The sequence below is a fragment of the Maniola jurtina genome, chromosome 11 (genome assembly GCF_905333055.1).
Source record: "Maniola jurtina chromosome 11, ilManJurt1.1, whole genome shotgun sequence".
NCBI classification, from domain to species: domain Eukaryota; kingdom Metazoa; phylum Arthropoda; class Insecta; order Lepidoptera; family Nymphalidae; genus Maniola; species Maniola jurtina.
Window position 1 is genome coordinate 5,366,778 of NC_060039.1, and position 19,114 is coordinate 5,385,891.

Here is a 19,114-nt window from a genome sequence, read left to right on the forward strand (position 1 = left end):
TTTTTCCTTATCTTCAAGCAGGTGATATTTAATTGCTTAGCTCTGAAAATTTACAGGTGCGTACCTGGGATTTGACTCCGGACCCATGAAATAGGAGGCCCACTATAATGGACAAAACACCAGTAGGCAGTCATCATCATCATCATAATAATCAACCTGTGGACTTCCACTGTTGGACATAGGCCTTCCCTATAGAGCGCCACCACTTATGGTCCTCAGCCCTCATCATCCAGCCACTTCCCGCCAGCCGCTTTACATCGTCGGTCCATCGTGCTGGAGGGCGTCCCACACTACGCTTGCTTAATCGCGGTCTCGACTCAAAGACTTTCCAGCTCCAATGGCCATCACCTCTACAACAGGCATGGCCTGCCCACTGCCACTTCAGCTTTTTAATAGTTTGAGCTATGTTCCCTTGTATATGACCTATGTGACCTTGGTTCTCCTGCGGATCTCCTTATTTCGCATCTCATCCCTCAGGGAAACTCTTAACATAGCCCTCTCCATAGCTCGTTGAGCAACTTTGAATTTGTGAACAAGGCCATTTGTCAGTGTCCACGTTTCAGCACCATAGGTGAGGACGGTGTACAGTAGGCAGTCACCACTTGCAAAATTTCTTTCTATTCCCACCATTATTGCCTTCTTGTTACATTGGCGAAGTATACGCGTCAGGTTTAAATGGCAATCGGAATATGAGGCGAGGGGACGCCCCGCTCACCCGCAGCGGGTTAGCGAGGGGGATGTGCGGGTGCCATCTCAACCTGTCGGGCATTATACCTGTAAATAATTGTAGGTATATACCAACGAATAGCTGGTACCTATATAGCTGATAGTAAGAAATTGTATAAAAGTTAAACTGAATTTCACAGTAGGTATGCATAGGTAGGTTTCTCCTCACAATACCCGCTAAATTTATTCATTTATCCATAAAATATTGTACATCGCTTGGTTATTTGTATATAAAATCAGGAGGGTATGGAATAATTTGTACAACAGTGTGTACCAGTGTGCTTACAATGCGAGACTCGTGTCAGGTAATCGAGTTAGCGGTCCGCCCGGCGCCGATCATTGCGCGCGTACGAGACGTAGGTATACACTGATGTAAAGCACCTGCTAGATATGCTCAAATATCACTAACCTACTTAAAACTTAAGGGGAAGCAGTACGCTCGACCGAAATTGCCGGCGCACGTGGGCAATCTGTTTATATAGCAATTATGTGAGAAATATATAGATGCGCCGGCTGGCCTTTTCCTCCACCATCCGCTTGGAATCAATTATTTTGGGTGAGAGGCACGATGATTTTCACCAAAGCACGCGAAAAGGGTTGAACAGAAGGTGACAATTGTTTTGGAATTTTCATACGCCTAATCTTATTTATTTACGCCCAAAGTTGTCATAAATTTAGTGGAAAAATAGAAATCCTTCGAGGCTCATAACTAAATATTTTTTTCATTGTTTTATAATATATCAATAAACTTAGATAATGACGAGATAAACCGATGTAATACTTAATTTTGAGCGTAAAATTTCAAATAATGTAGTTATCACCCTCTTACGTTTGTATGAAGCAATACCGGCTTGTGTCACCTTAATTCTACAACACACAAAGTGTGCAAGTGAGCTGATACGATTGAAGTCCCGTCCTCCATCTCCAAAAATCATGAAACCAATCAAATAAAATTTAAATTACTTTGGAATCACTTCTAGTATATCTTATTTCACAAACCAGATACCGAATAGAGTTGCTGTGTCAGCATTTTTCACGAATACGAGATAATTCCAATCGCCTTCGGAATCTTTTCTCCATGTAAGATTGAAGAAATTGATGACATTCACTTTTTATGTACAATTTTCCACTAAAGAGGTGAATTAAACTTGGCGGTGAGGGGAATTAAATTGTATGGGATGTATCGTAGAGTAGGTATTTGGTACCCTGATGGTAGTTTTATAGATAGGATACAATTGTTTCTATGTATGATGCGATATAATCCTGAAGTCCACTGGATTGATGTGAAAACCACTACAATTCCCAAGTTAAAATACCTGGGAATCGATTCCATCTGGAACTACCATTTGTTAGGCAAGAAAAGCTCATAATAAATGATGGTTAATTCTGACGTACCCACCTCTTAACTAAAATAAATTGACAGATCTACAACTAGTGCTATCCTTGTTCACAGAAAGCATTATGAAACGGACAACAATACATTTAGACTTATAATTTTAGTAAAGTTTAGAGATTATGTACAACAGAATTAGCAACAGCATCACTATACCAGAGACATGGTTGTCTAAAATGATTGCTTGGCGTGCAATAATTTTACTTGTACTTTATTTTACCTACCACCTACTTCGTGTTTGCTAAATGCATAGAATCAGGAAGTTGGTCGCCATAAAAATCCCATTATAACGTTTCCTAGTTTCGTTACCAATAAATAAATCTCCGCTCCAACAGGATGCCAGTGAAATAAATGTGACGTCAATCTGCCTCCATTTGTCGTTAGTGTTGCCTCGTCGTTAACTTAACGTTACACACGGCTATGACGTTTGGGGAACACAATTTTTAATATCCGACACACAAAAGCTCGCGACTTGGACAATGGACCAGTAGATAATATCATATTATAAAGAGGGGAAATGATGATGCTGTTCGACGTAATTCACAAATAATTATAGACGACAATATTATGCCCACCATGGATACACTTTCAAGCCGAGCGTCTTTGGTGTCACTGTCACCATAAACGCTCTGTTTGACAGTTTACAATCGAAATACGAGCAGTTTTCTTGTAGCTACGGATTTGTAAGTTGTGTGAAATAACTCAGACATTCCTTAAAGCCATAATAAAAACTATTCTTTTAAAATTGCACAAGATCCATCAAACATCCGTGTAGAAACCAAAGGTGTATGGGATTAATAAAACTACCATACCCCATCCAGGTTAGCCCGCTTCCATGTTAGACTGCATGATCACTTACCACTAGGTGAAATTGTAGTCAACAGCTACCTTGTATCTGACAAAACAAAACATCTTCTGTACAAACTGACTTACACATTAGCGTATAAGCTGCTGGGTTTAGAAACTTGAGATTTTCATGTAGATTTCCTTTTGAAACCCTCATCAAAAATGGGTTTTTAGAAATTACACCCGAGGAAAGCAGAGCAGGTCAGCTATTTTGCTAATTGAAGTCGGAGTATAGGCTTGCAAACGGCATTTTAGCTACGAATTCGTTCTAGAATCAAGATTTTACGTGTCCGTTTGGATGTTTGTACGTTTATTCTTTCTCAATTACTATGTTCTCTTTTAATTTGTTAGCCATTACCGTTGTCTGTATTTCTTATTCAATAAGCCGCAGATCTTAAGTTGTGAAGGGGAGACAAGACAAAAACTTAATGACAAGTGGACAATGGCGGAGATTCGAAACGCTTGTCGTCGCGAGATTGTCAGGAAGCGCTTTCGAGGGAAGATCTAGTTGACAGCCGAATATAAATACATTATTGTTTGCTTATTGTTTGTTGATTGTTTGACGGATGATATTTTCCACCCACCATGTACTTACATAATGTGGAATGTGTGGAATATTATGTGTTTATTTAAATCCAAGATATTGTAACCATGTATGCGGTTCCTTTCTGTCCAAATTAGCCTATCATTGTGTACCTACTTTGTGTATTTACTTTCATCACAAAAAGAAATTATATTTACCATTAAGATCCAAACCATATGAAGCACTGAACGCTTTGCTCCATACAAACTTATATTAACTTGCCACGCTGAGTGACACAACGCAGCTCAAGTGCGTTGGGACCTTTATTTCCTGTCCTGAGATCTTTTATCTAATTATGTAAATAGAATTAGTCAAATAGTCCAGTCCTAAAATAGTTGCTATGATAGAATAAAACGTATATCGATTAAATGTGTTGTACTTTCGTGAGATTTTAATTTTAATTTTATTTTATTTGTCACGGAACCGCCCACAGAATTACAAACTTAAAATACATATTTTTTAAGTTCTATAGAGGTAAGGTTTGTAACTCCATTTACGGACAGTCACAACGTGTATTGAAAATAAAATTCGTACAGTAAAATATGCTACGTAAGATGTGCTACTTATCCTTTTCCATACTAATATTATAAATGCGAAAGTGTGTCTGTCTGTCTGTCTGTCTGTCTGTCTGCTACGCTTTCACGGCTTAACCGCTGAACCGATTTTAATGAAATTTTGTACGGACTTAGGATACATTCCGGGGTAAGACATAGGCTTTATATACTGGAAAATCAAACAGTTCCCACGGGATCTTTAAAAACATAAATCCACGCGGACGAAGTCGCGGGCATCCTCTAGTACAAAATATTTTCATCTTTTATTTTCAAAATATACACACACATTTAAGCAATCCATCCGATGGGCAGTCTAAGAAGCTCTCGGGTAAATCACATCAGACAATCAAGTGGAAAAATCCATGTCCGTAGTGCAAACAATCAACTCGAGTTACGCGGTCGGGAGTGACGCGGGACGGTCCTCACCTCTTATTTGATCGCCTCTCCACTCCCGCCCTCCCGGGAATACGCTATTTGTTTTAAAGCTTTATTACTAAGTAATGTGTACATAGGTCAACCCTCTAAAAATTTCCAGTGTTGACCAATAACTCTAATGTAATGGACTCGCTTGCGTATTTTAATGTTTGATTGGGCTTGAATTTATGTTTGGGTTGCTCTTAAAGTTTTCTTTAAATGTTTTGGTAGCTGAAACACTGGGGTCACCGGTGTTTTGAAAATTCGTACGAAGCGATTTGCTTCCTCGTTTCTAATCCGAACCGCTAGGATATGGAACGTCCGCATCGCACTTGTAATATACTTTCAAGTCAAGAGTCAATAGGCAACTTCTAGGCAAGCGCGCTCCATCTTAGACTGCATCATCACTTGCTAGCAGGCCTGATTGCAGCCAAGCGCTAGTCTGTAAATTGAAAAAAAAAAAAAACAGTTTTCAGTCCCATCCTCAGTAACGCCAGTGATGGACCTTATTACCTATATATTAAAAAGAAAAGTAAAGTCCTTACTCGCCCACTGACTCGCTGGCCCAGCCCAAATCCTTAGACCTAGAAAGCTGAAATTTTGTGCAAACACTCCTTTTTTAACACAGACAAGGAATAAAGCTGGATTTTTGAATTTCTATGAGAGTAATAGCTGTGGGTGGTGCCCAGTGTAGGTAATTAGCGTTCCAAAATAAAGGTAGGAAATATCAAAAAGGATTATAGACTTCAGTAGCTTGGGATAAAATTGATATAGGTAATACATTAATTCATTTATTTTGTCGTCCATCTCATCAAGGATTTGCGGAATCGTGGAGCACGAGACCTATTGTGTATTCGTAATTTATTCACCGGTTGGAATACAAAAAACTTGTTCGGCCCCAAGGGTCTCCCCAGCAAAAAGGTGTCAATTTTTGAAAGATTGCGCCACGTCATGAATATTATATGAACGAATCGAGTTAAGGGTATTTTGTGATAATGTTCGACGATCGTTTGGATGCTGTCAGCCTATGTCATTTCACATGGATTGGCCCTTTGTTAAAAGTAACACGTACAGTGTCAACTCGGGGCGGGGAAGATATCGTTTGGAAAATTTGCCTCCTGAAAGCTGGCTATTTGCTCGTCGAGATAGAAATGCTGAGAAAATTTTACAAGCTCCGATACTGAAGCTTATAAACACCTTTTAAAGCTCTTAAAGTTTTGCTCTTTTAGAATCTATATAGCTGTGAAAAGGGTGTTTTCATACCCTTTTTACTTGCAAGATTTTCTTTTTTTGTTAAGGCATAAATAGAATGATATACATTTGCATAATTTCAATATTCGGACGATGATAACCAATTAATGGTCAGCGCTGTTATCTTATGAGGTCCCGGGTGCGATTTCCGAAGCCAGACAAGGCGATAAGGGATATGGGAATACTACCATTTTTACCCCTTGCAAGCTATCGCAGATAGCAATTGTCACAATGAAGTGACGATTGCTATCTAAGGACAGTCAAGGGCTAATTACTTTGTTACTGTCATTGCCATTGTTATTCTTACTGTTGTACTGATCATCGAAATTTCCTTACAATACTATAGTAATATTATAGTACTAGCTGATGCCCGCGACTTCGTTCGCGTGGATGTAGTTTTTTAAAATTCCCGTGGGAACTCTTTGATTTTCCGGGATAAAAAGTAGCCTATGTGCTAATCCAGGGTATAATCTATCTCCATTCTAAATTTCAGCCCAATCCGTCCAGTAGTTTTTGCGTGAAGGAGTAACAAACATATACACACACACACACACACACACACACACACACACACACACACACACACACACACACATACAAACTTTCTCCTTTATAATATTAGTGTGACAAGTAGGTAAATATAATTTTGCATAACGTCCCTGTAGTATAATATACTTATGAGAACTACGTTTAAACAAACAGGAAAACGTTATGGCCCACTTTCTAATATATTTTCTTTCCAACGCCCTCAAAGTGATAATATCATCATATTTATAGGCTTTTTCCTAAAAACTTGTAACAAGTGCCATAAATAACAGATTTTACGCGAGCCAACAGTTCGATAGCAAGATACTTTTCGCAAAGGAAATCGTAAAATAAGTTTTTTTCTGCGCTGCCGCCAACCCTACGCGAGGCAGTCTGCATCAACAAACATTTAATAAATTACTTAATAATGTGTATTATACCTAAATCTAATAGTGTGTCTGTCTGTTTGCTTGTGACATATTGGTGTCTCACCAGTTTACTCATGTACTTACGTGAAGATAGGCTGAATTCTTATAAGAGAAATTAAAGATTTAAAAATCTGAAATGCTGCATATTGGTTGCAAAACTGTATAAAAAGCTATTTCAGGCAATGCTCTAATTATGCTCAGACACTGCGTTACGATCGTAAATATTAATCACGGTTTTTCAAGTTTTCAACAGCATGCTCTTTTGAAATGATTTGTACCTACCTACCCGAGTCCATCCGATGCAAATCAGCTAGTCATGTCTTTATTATGTAAGATACTGGTATAATTATTGTGTATGCCATTGGCTTATTAATACAACACAAGGATTTTCGACTGCGGATAACGAGGTCCTAGGTTCGATTCCCAGATCAGGTCAAAAATAGTTAGGTATTGGGGGTTTCTGGCTAGAAATTCTCAGTACGGGAGTTAGAAAGTTGGCGGGGTTTCAACCCCGTGCTTTGGAGAGCCCATAAAGCCGTCTGCACTGCACTTGATCTCCCTCCAGTAGTATCGGATTGCTGTCCCATCAGGCTATGGAAAAAAAGAAATAGTATACACCTGTGTTTGTGATATCTCCCGCGCAGTGTTTAAATCTCTGTGGCGATTGGCCGCCATAACCGAACTTTAGTCGGGAGAGTATAAATACAACTATTGATATTAAAATAAGCTCAAGTAACTCTAACAACCTCAGAGCATAATTCGAAAAGGGTACGGAAACAAAGTGGCCTTCCAATATTGCATCTCGGTTAAGACCCTTTCGCCAATTATTATAATTAACTATAAGAGGAAGTGACCTCTTGGGCTTTAGGCGTAGGGGAAAATAACTTTGTAATACCGCGGCCATTTGAGAAGATTGATGGTAACAAGACAACTGAATTAAGACTGTATTACATACTTGCAAAGTTTGCTATGCTCCTTAATTTTGTAAGGAGAGTTATTAACTCGGATTAGTCTTTTGATGCATTATAGTTTGCCTAGTTCTAGCAGAAGTTTCGTGTTAGTTATACCTTCCAACGTAATCCGGTATTCAACAACTAGTCAAATTAGTCTAGTCAATCTTTTTATCAAACGTCAAAACACGCGCTTAGTATGCGAGCTTCTATGAATTATTGGCATGTGACGTCACAATGATACGACAAGCTTTTTTAGTTTAATCAATAATTTAAAATCGTTAATTACACTTAAAACTAACAAAGGACGTGATTTTACGTATTTTGTAAGACCCTCTATTTCATAATCATATATGAAAAATAATGTAGGTATTTTTTACATAGGCGAATTATACTGTATTAATTTTAGCAAGAAACAGTTAAAAATTATTTTGCTGTAATCCGCCAACAGGATAAATCTGTATGGTCAAACATGCAGTTACAAGCTAAGCACCGCTTACCTCCCCAACCAAGCAATAAAGCCAAGTTCCCAAGCAAGCACTGCCACCACCATTCACATGCAACACCACACAAGACTTTTCCACTACTCTCGACGCACGTTTCGCCCCGACACCGGAGCATCCTCAGGAGATTTCGACTTTACAATGCTGTATTGTCAAGTCCGAGAGTTCTCCATAATGCTCTCAAAGATGTATGAAGTCTGTCAACACGCACTTGTCCAGTGTGGTAGACTATGGTATCAAACCTCATTCTAAGAAGAGATCCGTGCAGACTTCTCCACAGCACCTATACTTTACCTTTATATTTGTACAAAATGTTCTTAAAAGATATACAGGGTGTTTGGTAATTAATATATAAAGAAGACACGTACCCATGGAAATTTTTATAATTTTATTTCGTCATTATACTTCAGCATTGTCTTTATATACTAATTACCAAACACCTTGTATATGCTAAAAGATAGATAGATAGATAGAACACTTTATTGCGCACAAAAACACATGTAAAGGATCACAACACAGAAAGAAGAAAACAGAAAAAACAATTGTGTGCAAAGGCGGCCTTATTGCTTGGAGCAATCTCTACCAGGCAACCTTTGTGTGGCAGAGTCGGGTATTTAGTTTCAGTGTTAAAATATTATTTCTTTCAATTCAACTTACTCGTAGTTTCCAAATCAAACCAATGCTAAGCAAAACAAAACGTGAAAGGAATACCGCGGGCGAAACTTAGTCTAGCAAATATTTACCCGTCTAGAACTCTAGAGGAATAATGAGTCCAACTACGCAGAAGTTTGCAATGAGTCGGTTTTCTCAAAAGGTTCATTCAAAAGTTCATCGTGCTTTGTTTATTATGTCCGCGGTTTTACAATATTCCTCTTCTGTACAAGTTCCATTTTCATTGTTTGTTCTTACAGATAAATACAAGTGCAAATTAAAAATTTATAAACCCCCGACAAGGGAAGGTTACAGTAACTAGAAAAGAGCTGATAACTTTCAAATGGCTGAAAAAAAAAAAAAACTTAATAAAAATCGGTTCATTAGTTTAGCAGCTACGATTCCACAGACAGATACACAGATGCACACGTCAAACTTATAACACCCCTCTTTTTGGGTCGGGGTTAGCAATAGGTATAATTAGCTGTTTATAAAAAATATTATTTAATTTTTTCATACCAATGTACCTATTATAATAGTAAGAAAAGATAGGCAGATATTTTAGTAACAATTTTCATTATCGTTCAACGTACATTCAATTTTTACCATTTTGCATCTTCGTCGTTTCCATGATGTAGCAGGGAATTTTATATCTATGGTCTAAAGTAGTATTATTACATCTATGGGTCTAACGATATTAACCTGGTATCTTGGGTGTCTTATATTATATTTCAGTCCTAAAATTAACTGTGCAAGATTTTCAATTCCAAATTGTTTCAATGTTGACCATTCTACTCCTTACTTAGTACTGAGAATCAATTGCAATAGATAAACTCGTATCAAAATTTAATGCCAACAATATATATTTTCCGATGTTTTTCCAATATTAGATATACCTACCTGGTACAGATATCTAAAAGGATTGATTTATTCTCGTTTTTATTACTCTTCATAGTAGTGAATGTGATTGAGTTTAAACAGACTTGATCGTTTTAGTAAACAAGAAATAAACTGTGGGTGAACGTTGAAAAACTTAGCATTTGCAAAACTCCGCGAATGTTCGGTCTAGACGAGTTATTAAAAATTTATTTTTATAGAATTTTGTAATGCGTTCGTGATCGGATGCTATGTTAGTTTTAGATATGCGAAGAAAAATTGCTAGAAAAGGTTTTATTGATGAAAGAAAAATAATGTAGGTAATAATGGTAAAACAAATGAAGATAAAAATATTAAAATATCATATTTTTAAAATGCATAATTAACACACAAAAATATGAGAGTAGGTACGTTTAGTAAAAAATGAAATAAATGAATTTCCATTGCAATTGGAATATATTATGGCGCCTACCATATCTGCTTAGATATATTCTTATGTGCGTACTAATATTGTTTTTACTTATTGAAAAGAAGATTAACGTATTAGTATCACTTCGTTGCAATAATGCATGTTAAATTGGTCTATTACTCTGGAAACGTTAAATCTGGATAAATAAGTTTTTAAATAAATGTAAGGATTAACAAATTATAAAGGGGTCAAAATTGCTAAAAATTAATTCAGGGGTCTTCTTAAATAAGTCATTAAAAAAAAATAAGATATGCAAGCAAAGTTGCGAGCAAAAACTACATGGCCCTTCCAAAAAGTCTAAACAATTTTAACTTATGTTGATTACATGCAATTTAATTCGAACATTTAATATTAGTCAGGACATTCAAACTTTGGTAGAAAATTAAAGCTCTATTCAGATTCCAGAGGTCACAATGGCAGGTAAGTTAATTTAATAAACACGTTGCGTTATAAATTTTGATAATTGGGGCATGAATATTATAATTGCTCGGGCAAATGTTTTGGCCCCGATTTGTATACCGTTTCGGCTAATAATTTTGATTTTAACGACCTTATTAAATCACCCATTGTCTTTAAACTAAAATCAAAATATGTTTCCCTTATTTTTTTTTTACTTTTTGTCTTTTGAAAAGTATGTTTGTGGGATATTTATTTACTTTGGATAATAATTTGCAAATCAATGTAAGATATACTTAGTAAAATATTTTTAAGTGCTTATTTAACTCAAAATACAAAATGTTAGTTAACATACCTAGTACCTACTTGAACATTATTCTTATTGAGATTTTTTTTTACTTTTCACGTTTTTATTTTGTGATTTAGAAATTTATGATTTTCTTTAAATTATTTACCGAATTAATAAGCTTTAGCTTTACCAAGTAATAATTAATAATTAGTAGGTATTCTCGTTAAAACTTGACGCATGGTCCTTGAAAGTCGTTAGTAAGATTTAAGCCCGCAAGGTTCCAGTCCTAATCGGGATAAATGGGGACATATTCATGATATAAATGAGACCCAACCCTAATTTTCTGTCCCTATAAAGTCCTCCAGGATAGCTTTACTTATACATTAGAGAATGGCTCGCTCCGAGATGAAAATTCTTCATATGAGGTTAATATTTCATTCTATAAAAACTAAACACAATATTATGCTTTTGAAATATAGAAAATTAAAAAAAATTGAAAGTAATCTCTGAATTTTTTTTTATTATTTAACTTTTAATAAGATATGAAATAAAAACACTCCAACGTGATTAGTAGTAGAGTCAGTAAGAATTAAAAACCCTTTGACAAAATCAAAAAGCTTGATTAAATTATTTTACTTTATTTCAAATACATTTTAACTTTTCTCAAATTCTATATTATATGCTAACGTTAGGTATTGATGTGGAAACCATGACTAACTGACTCTTACTTTGCAAAACAGTAGGTAAAAGTTTTGTTAGTTTTCTGTTTTTATTTGTCCAATTTGTCTTTGTTTTTACAATTCCTGTCTGCAAATCAAAGGAAACTCAATTTATCCATCGTCAAGCAACAAATAAACAAAGCAAATGTAGTTCTGTGTAAAATGTAGACGGATAGTGTAACATATATGCAGCGCAGGTAAGGGCTGCCCTAACGAAGAGTGCGCGATTTGAATTTTTAGTGCGGAGTTTTTGCGTTTACGTTCACAGACTTTTAAGGGATTTTACTGATCTAAAATCACGTTATTTTGGCGTTTTACGTGGCTTTATCTGAAAGAGAAATAAGGGAAAATAACAACGACCTCTGTGTTTATATACGTACAAGACAGAACATTCCAAACAAATTTTTTGCTCCCTGCAACTTTCTTGCTCGCATCTTGATTAGTTAGTATTAGTAGACCTTAACCACAAAATAAATAACGTAGTTTTCATCTTTGGCCGGTCGTGGTTTTGTGTAATTTCTACAAAAATTAAGCTAAGACAACGAAATTCATGAAATTATTATCTACAAAAAGGTCTCTAGTATATTTTGATAGAACTAACCACATCATTTTAATTCTGACTGCTTCTTAGAACAGGATTTTTGTTTTAAAGCTCTTCTTTAATGGAAAATAATTGCTTTAGTAAGCATTGAGTAATCATTTAATACTTAAATAAGTACAATTGTTGTGTGTTGTTGTGATCTAAGAATATCTGCTAAGAAGTAGGTACATAGTAATGTTTTTTCGTAGAATTAAATTTTTTTCCGAAACTCTCCAGCATACAATATTTTTGTATGCAAAATATTATCAAAATCTGTGTGGTGGTGGATATGTAAATACTATTGTTCTTTTACTAATATGTAATACATATGTATTTGTCACATTGTATATATATTTACAGTGCATATATGTATTTGTTTGTATATAATATGTTGGCAATTTATCCAAACATGTGCAACAATTATTTTGGCAATAATTTGGGGGGAAATTGAAGAATTGCTCGAAATAAAGTTTGACGTTTCTACTCACGAGTTATTGTAACGATTCGATATTGTGTTTGACATGAAAATTATTTGTTCGGAAACGGTGTAGCGTTGAAATCAAGACGAAATTGGTTTTCGCGTAAAACCCCTCCTGCACGTGATGGTTTCTTAGAAAATTTCAAGAATTATATCTAAACCAATACCTATTTAGAGTTTTGACTTGGTAAGTAAACAAATTAAAAAAATAAATAAAATAGTGTACTTAAACCTCGTTTCATAATAATTTTTAATAGGGTTGCAGGATTTTTGTTAAATTCACCAACGTATAAATAAAATAATTCGTGATTCTTCAAATCACTTTATTTTATAAATGTTAGTAGTATAGTAACTTAAATAAAATTAAAAAAAAAATTATCAACATCGGTCCATGATTTGAAATAATATGTACCTATGTACAAACATACATATTAGGTACATACATTAATACATAATTGAATAGGTACATAAGCTCTTTATTTTAAGTCGGTTAACAAACTCGTAACTATTTTGACATACATTACTTAATAAGACCGACATATATCTACAAAGATAAAGTACTGACGCCATACACTTACCCCAAAACAAATTCTCTTTCATGTTAAGAGCAACAAAACGAAATAGGAAATCGTATTACGCTCCGTTCAAAATTCATTAAAAGCTGTTCTTAGTCAAATGTAATAATTTATTTAAGCAACAAAAATCCCCAAAAGTAATACTCATTGGTGCGTAATTCAACGCTAAAGCTCGAAGTAAACACAACGCGTGACTACAGCGTGGCGCGGCAACTGCATGGTATGTAGCGTGTTCATCTGTGTATCTGTGTCTCTGTGTATCTGTCTGTGGCATTGTAGCTCCTAAACTAATGAACCGATTTTAATTTAGTTTTTTTGTTTGAAAGGTGGCTTGATCGAGAGTGAAGAACACTCTCGATCTGTCTGTTAAACCATTTCACAGGATGTTAAATTAACAAACAGAGTATGATGAAATTGGGTCATAATCCAAGCAAATCGGTTCAGCCGTTTGAAAGTTATAAGCTCTTTTCTAGTTACTGTAACCTTCACTTATCGGGGGTGTTATAAATTTTTAATTTACACTTGTTTATATATTGTTGATAAAAACGGTGCGAGAAAACATCACCCTACAGGGTACTGTATTCGAGCTACAGGGCCGCGCGCTTAGCGTGTATGATTTGTAATACAAGGGATTGTACATAAAGCAAATCGAAATCTCCCACGCACGGCATCCGGATCCGACTGCTGAATCCTATGTGTAACTTTTCAAGCTATCAGTAATTGTGCGTACATCTTCTGAAATTTTCCGTGAGTCAATTTCATACTCTATCGTACTAAATGACTGGTTTACACAGTATAAAGTTAACTTGAAAAACTACACTAAAGCACGGATTGTCGCTTCGGTGTTTCTTGGGATTATGGAGACGGGCATTATTGCCAGTATAAAATTTCTATTTCTTTACAGTGATTTCACAGGTGATGAATCATGAAAAATTATTTTTCGTGCGTAGCGTCGCTCAGCGATTACTCATTTTGTTTGACTCAGCCTTAAAACGAAGAGGCGAAGAGGTACCGCCGAGCGTATTATCGTATAAATAATTCAGCGTATCTTTAGCCACATTATGTCATTTACGCCGTTTCCTTTCAAGGGAGTATTTACACAAAAGAAGAGCGAATCAAAAATGATAATTACATGCAAATCTTGGGTTCGTTTGAGCGCCTTTATGTTTAAGAACACTGTTTACAATAGATTATCAAAAAAGATATTCAATTCGTAGTAACTTTTCAATTTTGGTAAGCTCTGTACTGTGTTATCACACTAATATTATAAAGGCGAAAGTTTGTATGTATGTGTGTGGGTGTGTGTGTGTTTGTTACTCCTTCACGCAAAAACCACAGGACGGATTTGGCTGAAATTCGAAATGGAGATAGATAATATCCTGGATTAGCACATAGGCTACTTTTTATCCCGGAAAACCAAAGAATTCCCCCGGGATTTCGAAAAACCTAAATCCACGCGGACGATGTCGCGGGCGTCAGCTAGAGATATAGACGACTATCGTAAGAGGATATACTTATATCAATATATATCATTCATATCAATAGTATCATTTTAAACAGTTTTGTAATAAAGCTTTTCTTGTCATATTTTAAACCTAACCATAGGGACAGATGATCGTCAATTACAGAATGACTAGATGATGCCTGCGACTCCTTACGCGTGGATTTTGGTTTTTAAAAATCCCGCGGGAAGTCTGTGATTTTCTGAGATAAAAAGTACCCCATATCACTCTCGATGCAAAAGGTTACGTCGATTCGTTGCTTCTTTATAATTGAAGAATAAACCAACAAACAAACACACTTTTTGCATTTATGTTATATTTAATTAAAAGGTTTATGTTAATATACCTATTTACTTGTATAAAAAGAACATAACAATAGGTTATTTTTTAACCCCCGACCAAAAAGAGGGGTGTTATAAGTTTGACGTGTGTATATGTGTATCTGTCTGTGGCATCGTAGCTCCTAAACTAATGTACCGATTTTAATTTAGTTTTTTTGTTTGAAAGGTGTCTTGATCGAGAGTGTTCTTAGCTATAATCCAAAAAATTTGGTTCAGCCGTTTGTAAGTTGTCAGCTCTTTTATAGTTCCTGTAACCTTCACTTGTTGGGATTGTTATAAATTTTACCCTTGTTAATACTAAATTAAGCCAAGCGAAATATATTCTAGTATGCGGTCAAGCGAGTAATTCAGGTTCTCGCCTCCAGAGCTTTGACTGACATAGCTGTCTGTTTGTCTGTCTATTAGACTTCATAAAGTGGTAAATACCTTAGGTGTTTTGCTATTCAAATAAGTTTAGTATACCTACTGCGGCCATAGAATAAACTAACTATCAAAATACTTATTAATATCTACAATATTCAGGTTAAATGGCAATAGCAATTGATAGATAAAGTTATTATCTGTTCGAGATAGCATGAGACCCCTTCATTGCTACGTAACTTAATTACTTATGCTAACTGACAAGTACGCAGCACTACAAACCCACCAGAATAACATGAACATTCTCAGATCTTCTCCCCTATACATTCAAGTGAAGATTTGTGAGTATTAATGTTATAAACAAAGACCATCCAAAATTGGTCGGTTTACTGTTGCGAATAGCTATTATACTCTATTTGAGAATGTAGATTAGGTATTGACTTGGCTATTAGGCTGCCTTTCCACCGGATATGTGCGATGTAGCTAAGCGGTGAGCTAGGTTAGAACTAAGCTGTGTCTAAGTGGTTAGAGGAGCAGTTAAGATGTGCTATGAAGATGCGCGTCGTAGAGATAGCTGTGCGAGGAAGAGTGATGCACGATGCAAGCTTAAGTTAGTTTGTTCTGTTCTCCGAACTTCCAATAGCTAAACCACTCGCATTTTTAGCTTGTGTCTTTAGCTCGCATTTATTGCTTCAACTTGTATGTAAAAACCCCTTTCAATTATAGCTAAGTTAACAGGGCTCGCTCCGTCACTCGTTTCCACTCGTTTCATACAATCGTAGTTCCAATTTCATTTGAATATTAAGCAACCAAAGTCCATGAAATTTTGCAGACATATTCTAGAAACTAATATCTGTGTCTGTGGTGTTTTACATTTTTCTAAAAATATGTAGTTTTAAAATTACAGGGGCTCAAGGATTTGAATGAAAATTTTTAAGACCGCGTAACTTTGAAACCGAATATTTTAACAGAAATCTGGAAAACCACAGACATAGATATTAGTTTCTAGAATATGTCTGCAAAATTTCATGGACTTTGGATGCTTAATATTCAAATGAAATTGGAACTACGATTGTATGAAACGAGTGACGGTGAGAGCCCTCTTAAGCTATGAAAACAAAGCGATCTTTTTGTGGGTTGACATTCATTCGTTGCTTAGCAATGTAGCAAATCTCTGGTGGAAAGGGGTTCCATTAGAACTAAGTTAAGCTATTATATGAAAATCAAGCAATCCTATTGGTGGGTTTGACGCACGATGTAGCTAAGTAACGTAGCACATCGCTGGTAGAAAGGCAGCCTTATAATATAACAGAGCATGTAAAGCAATTACTTTGAAATAGTTCAAATAGGCAATATTGGTCTGAGTGCCCTTACCGCTTCGATGGAATTAATAAATTTACATATACTGCCAAATATGTTATGTTAAAGCCGCGTATTTTCCTGATACGTATTACTAGCATGGCCATAACTTCTCTCACAAAACATATTATTATCTATGTTTTATGAAATCTCTGATTTTATGCCTCTTTCATAATCACACTAATATTATAAAGACGAAAGTTTGTATGTGTGTGTGTGTGTGTGTGTGTATGTTTGTTACTCCTTCACGCAAAAACTACTGGACGGATTTGGCTGAAATTCGGAATGGAGATAGATAATATTCTGGATTAGCACATAGGCTACTTTTTATCCCGGAAAACCAAAGAGTTCCCACGGGATTTCGAAAAACCTAAATCCACGCGGATGAAGTCGCGGGCGTCAGCTAGTAATGTTATATGCTAATCTGTGTGTGTGTGTTGAAAGATGAAAACTATGCTTCATTATATAAAGATTATATTTTATTAGATCATCCCCTTATTTCATATGTTTTCCTGTATATAGATGACATTAAAACCAGTGCTAATTAAATTATAAGAGCCAAGACCATTAAGACTCAGCGATAAATTTTCGTATATTTTTCATTTATTCGACGGGTTTTTCTATCGTATTATGTTGTCGGTAAACTTTTAATGTATGCTCGTTTCAGACGCCGGTTCAGAGAGTGAAGGGGCGCGAACTTGCTCCGTCCAATTCAGAATCTTGAGGAACTAATTTAACTGCTCTAACTACCACTCGAATTCTAAACGAATATAAAATATGTTTCAATGTGTGTTTCAGAGTCCTCAACAGGCGGTGAAGTAAATTATATGCTTGGAGTTTTTCTACGTGATCAAACCAGATTCTTAGGAGAACCACAAGATTTAGGTTTTTAAAATCCTTAATAAGTATAAAAAAATTAAAACTGTGATTTCCAGGAATAAAAAGTGGCCTATATCACTCAGGTCTTTAAATAAATCCAGCGACAAACCTATAGAGCATAAACAAACACACTTTCGTATTTTTTATACAAAATAATATTAGCTAGGTTTATCATACTGGCTAATATTCCCCTTTCCCCTCCAATTAAACGTAAAGCTTGTGCTAGGAGTAGGTACGACAATAGTGCAACGGGTGGGGTTTGAAACGGCGACCTTTCGGATTTCAGTCCACTACTTTAACCTTTGAGCTATTGAGGCTCTAAATCTATTAATAATTATGATGAACTAGCTGATGCCCGCGACTTCGTTCGTGTGGATGTAAGTTTTTTAAAAATCCCGTGGGAACTCTATGATTTTCCGGGATAAAAAGCAGCCTATGTGCTAATCCAGGGTATAATCTATCTCCACTCTAAATTTCAGGCGAATCCGTCCTGTAGTTTTTGCATGAAGGAGTAACAAACATACATACACACATACCTACATACACACATACTTTCGCCTTTATAATATTAGTGTGATGTGATATTCTTTGAAAAATCAGCTTTATAATCGACTAGTCATATTTTCGTAATCTAATAATATCAGGAAAGCTAGGTATGTATATTTAATTAACATGGGCATAGAATACATAACACACAAGAAGGCCTGATCAAATATTCCGTAACAACGTCAACGTCAGGGCAGCTCATCAAAATATCGCGTTACGGAATCACAAATTCATTCCGGACGCCAATTATCCGTGAGCGCTCATTTTCCGACTCATTCCCTGGTGTAACGATCACGTGGTGATTTTGACAGCTACCACCCTTTTGTAGTGTCGTGTTTACATTGCTATATACAATATTATTTTCTCCCACTTTCCCGGAAATTACTACATCATTTAAAAAAACACTCTACTTTTTGGTACCTGATCAACCCATTTCCGCCCCACTACCTGAGTACGGGTCTCCTCTCAGAATGAGAAGGGTTTAGGCCATAGTCCGCGACGCTGGCCCAATGCGGATTGGCAGACTTCACACACCTTTGAGAATATGGAGAACTCTCAGGCATGCAGGTTTCCTCACGATGTTTTCCTTCACCGTTAAAGCAAGTGATATTTAATTGCTTAAAACGCACATAACTGAAAAGTTAATGGTGCGTGCCCGGGATCGAACCCCCGACCTCAGATTAGGAGGCGGACGTTCTAACCACTAGGCTGTCACGAGCTTTTCGGTACGCACGCCAGCAATTTCCTACACGATAATAAATAATGGAAATTGCCGGACAGTTTCATATTGGTAACGAGGTTCTTTAAATACCTTTTAACATAAATTAGTTTAGCCGCAATATATACCCCAGGACCAGTCTGAACCATTTTATTTACTGTAATTGAAGCAGTACATGAAATGGTTCAGATAGAAAACCAAGA

At 36.0% G+C, this 19,114-nt stretch overlaps 1 long non-coding RNA gene across 1 annotated transcript; it reads right to left on the minus strand.

Annotated features, from left to right (window-relative positions):
• Positions 1 to 204: 204 nt before the first annotated feature.
• LOC123869522 lies at positions 205 to 18,532 on the minus strand. The gene is made up of 4 exons (XR_006796913.1): positions 18,261 to 18,532; positions 2,199 to 2,213; positions 2,156 to 2,163; positions 205 to 214 (listed from the first exon to the last, which is right to left on the minus strand). It is a non-coding gene; the product is annotated as an uncharacterized LOC123869522 (long non-coding RNA).
• Positions 18,533 to 19,114: the final 582 nt, after the last annotated feature.